At 37.7% G+C, this 4,204-nt stretch overlaps 1 long non-coding RNA gene across 1 annotated transcript; it reads right to left on the bottom strand.

Annotated features, from left to right (window-relative positions):
• Nucleotides 1-120: 120 nt before the first annotated feature.
• On the bottom strand, nt 121-3,950 carry LOC128552182 (uncharacterized). Its single transcript, XR_008368995.1, has 3 exons — nt 3,854-3,950; nt 1,310-1,389; nt 121-235 (listed from the first exon to the last, which is right to left on the bottom strand). It is a non-coding gene; the product is annotated as an uncharacterized LOC128552182 (long non-coding RNA).
• Nucleotides 3,951-4,204: the final 254 nt, after the last annotated feature.

Genomic DNA, 4,204 nt, shown 5'->3' with positions numbered 1-4,204 from the left:
AAAAGTGGCAAATATTTATCAGATCAAAGGGGAAGCACTAAATCATTTTTACAACTACTTGGAATGTCCAGACATCATAAAATCAGAAATAGTCTCAGTACAAAAAATTCAAAGAGTTACCTGAGACAATATATGGAGCTACTGTCTGCCTTTCATCAAACGATTGACTGTTATCGCGGGCAGTACGTCTTACATACTTCTCTTCTTCACTGTCATCATCATCGTCACTCCAATCCTAAATGACAGTATATATGTGCATGTTACAAAATCATACATAATTAAGAACATAAAACACAGGTTTAACACCAGATCAAACTACTTTTGACCTTCAAATGTGACCTTGACTTTGGACTGGGTCGTAAACTCGACCTTACAACCAGGGTTGCGCACTCTGAATGTTGTCTGGTGGTTTTATGAAAATCTTTCCAGTGGTTGAGAAGATATGGAACATACACAGATATAAGCCATTTGATCTTTGACCCTGAAGTGTGACCTTGACATTGAACTTAGTGACCTGGGTCATATGCTCCGCATGTCATCTTGATGAGGCAAACAACCGATGCTAGTTTTATGAAAATCTTTCAAGTGATTAGGACGATGCGGAGCAGATACGAGGTTAAGCTATTTGACCTTTGACCTCAAAATGTGACCTTGACCTTGGATCTAGGGACCTAATTGTACTCTGTGCATGTCGTCTTGATACGGTAAATGAAAATTTCCCAGTGGTTTAGAAGATATGGAGGGGACACAAGTTTAAGACATTTGACCATTGAATTCAATGTATGACCTTGACCTTGGACCAAGTGGCCTGTGTAGTCTTCTCTGCACATCATCTTGATGAGGTTAACAACTGATACTAGTTTCAAATTTAAGCTATTTGACCTTTGACCTCCAAGTCTGACCTTGGACTTAAAAGAGTTCTGCATTGAAAATTCTGCACATTATCTTGATCAGGTTAAAAACTGGTGCTAGTTTTATGAAAATCCAGACAAAATTGATGGACAGACAGACTAACTGACAGGCGTGACTCCAATATAACACCCATATACTTTGTATCTGGTGGTATAATGAAGATAAAGGGGTTAGTATTCTGTTATTTTCTTCCCACTAGTGCTTGAAATGGGAGTAATATGTGAGGAAATAAGTGAAGGAAATAATCATCACAATACAAATGGAACAACCTGTCTGTGATAAAGGCTGACATGTTTGTAAAGTGTTTAATGTCATTTTTCTAGACAATAGTAATTAGGTAATGAATGTTGTCTTAAATATGCGGTATATAAGAGACTACAGGTCATTGCAGACTTACTGATAACTCTCCATCACTGGGATCATATCTTTCAATGCCTTCCAATAAATAGGCTCCCCAGTCAATGTCATCTTTCATGTCTACAAAACAGAATAAACAGAATGTTTTTTAAACTTTATCACATAAACAGACTAATTATGGGTGGCGGTTACCGCCAAAATTAGTAAATATACAATCCATTCATAAACAAGTCAGTCAGTGCAGTGCATTTCAACGCCGTCTAGTCTAAAACTCCATCCTGTCCAATATATTTGCATTCAACGCATTGTAGTTTGAAATCATTTAATGCAAAACTTCATTCCATCTATTTAAACATGGAACGATGCATTAAAAAACTTGTTACGATGCACCGTACTATGAAATCATCCAACAAAACATGATACCATGCGGCTCAATGTGAAGCTGTTTAACACAACTTGAGTACGTGCAGTGTAAAATGAAATGATTTATTACAACTTGACGCCGTCTAATGCATATTGAAACCGTGTTGTGTAATTAAGAGCCGTGTATAAAAACTTGATGCCATGTAGTCCAATGTGAAGACAATTAACGAAACACAAGTTCGTGCAGTGTAAAATGAAATGATTCATTAAAGCTTGGCGCCGTCTAATGCATACTGAAACTGTGTTGTGTTTCCTGGATTTCATACAAGTATTAACTTTATCTCCACAAGAATAAGCTACGCTCGCTCGGTTCACAATTCCCCTTAAGGTCGTATGAAATCCAGGAAATTGAATGTCCAACTTAAATGAAATACTGTAGTGTTTAAAAATGGCATAAGATCTTCTGCACCCCCCCCCCACCCCCCAAACCCATCCCCGAAAAAAAACAAAAACATTGCACTGTACAGTGAAGTACATGTAATTTTGACATACTGTCTAAAAACATAAACATGTTAACATTTATTTTATATAATTGATAATTAACTCGGGCGATTTTTAGAGTTTGTTAATTTTGTCATTATTATTTCTATTACTGAGTCTGTTTCACGAAGCATACTTCTGACAAAGCTTAAACTAACAAGAAAGATGTTTCTCGAAAGTAAGGTCCCTTTTTAATATTAAGATAAATCGCAGGAACTGTGTAAAATTAAATGTTAGAATTTTACCACAAGGTCGATTTTAGGACAAATTTTAAGATATTTTTATATAAAACCGATCCAGAATCTATATTTTATAACAGGGCAAACTTATGAACTGATAGTTGTATTAACCTTTTACAATGCACGTACTCGTGTTTCGTTAAACGGCTTTACATTTGGCTGCATGGCATCAAATTTTGATACGCCGCTCCAAATCACACAACACGGTTTCAGCATGTGTTGAATGCAAATATATTGGATGGGATGGAGTTTTAGACTAGACGGCGTTGAAATGCACTGCACTGACTGACTTGTTTATGAATGGATTGTATATTTACTAATTTTGTCGGTTACCGCCACCCATAACTAATGACAAGAGAAATTTGATGATTTGATAAAAGACATTGTGTCATTTGTCCACCACATCTTATTCATGTGAAGAAGTTGCCAGTATTTGTGGAGAACAGATTAGTACTAGTACAGAATCAAGGAACACTAGTTAACTACCGGACATTACATAACTGAAATATTGTTGAAACAAGAGCTGTCTCCATAGGATGACACATGCCCCCGATGGCACTTTGAATGAATATATAGTTATGGCCGATGTTAGAGTTTAGGACCTTTGACCTATGGAACTGGGTCTTGCGCGCGACACGTCGTCTTACTGTGTCACACATTCATGCGTAGTCATTTTAAAATCAATGCATGAATGACAAAGATATGGACCGGACACACCCATCAATGCACTATCATGAAAAATGACCTTTAACGTCTAAGTGTGACCTTGACCTTTGAGCTACGGACCTGGGTCTTGCGTGCGACACGTCGTCTTACTGTGGTACACATTCATGCCAAGTTATTTGAAAATCCATCCATGGATGACAAAGATATGGACCAGACACGCCCATCAATGCACTATCTTTTAACGTCTAAGTGTGACCTTGACCTTTGAGCTACGGACCTGGGTCTTTCGCGCGACACCTCGTCTTACTGTGGTACACATTCATGCCAGGTTATTTGAAAATCCATCCATCGATGACAAAGATATGGACCGGACACAAAAATTGCGAACAGACTGACAGACCGACAGACGGACAGACGGTTCAAAAACTATATGCCTCCCTTCGGGGGCATAAAAATGGGGCTTAACCCAAAACAAACAAACAAATCAACAGAGAAACTTTATTCCCCGCCCAAAGGAAAAATATGTGATTTAGGCCTTAACCCTTACCATGCTGGACACGACTGGTTCTGCTTTTGCATCTAGAGTAGATCCGTGCAGTCTGATCATGATCTGCACTATTAGCTATTCAGTCAGTATCATTTTGGTAAGCACCTCTTTTAACAGTTAATGGTACTGTCCAAATTGGAAGATGGACAAGTTTATTATAAAAATTTAGCATGTTAAGCCTTAAACACATTTAACCAGCTAAAATACAACTGAAATTTCTAGTAGCTACCTTGGGCAGTGACCTTTTCTGTTTCCACATAATCACTGTGTATAGGATCGTTTGATATCAGCAACAGGAATGACAAAACAGAGTAGTGTGTGTCCGTCTGCAATGCAATAAAAAGCAAACACTGTTTATAAGACACTGTATATCTTAAACTGTCATTCAGTGTGACAATGTTAATGAACAACCAAAGGGAGCAATGAAATTGACTGTGTACAAAACAAACAAGAGCTGTCAGCAGACAGCGCGCTTGACTATTCTTAGTGCTTGATAGTATAATATAAGCTATGAGTAAAACTTTAACATTACAATAAGCATATTCTAAGTCGGAAAGGGGCCATAATTCAGTCAAAATGC

The sequence above is a fragment of the Mercenaria mercenaria genome, unplaced genomic scaffold, assembly GCF_021730395.1.
Source record: "Mercenaria mercenaria strain notata unplaced genomic scaffold, MADL_Memer_1 contig_212, whole genome shotgun sequence".
In the NCBI taxonomy this organism is placed as follows: Eukaryota; Metazoa; Mollusca; class Bivalvia; order Venerida; family Veneridae; genus Mercenaria; species Mercenaria mercenaria.
The sequence above is the reverse complement of the archived record's forward strand: the minus strand, read 5'-3'. Positions and strand labels throughout refer to the sequence as shown.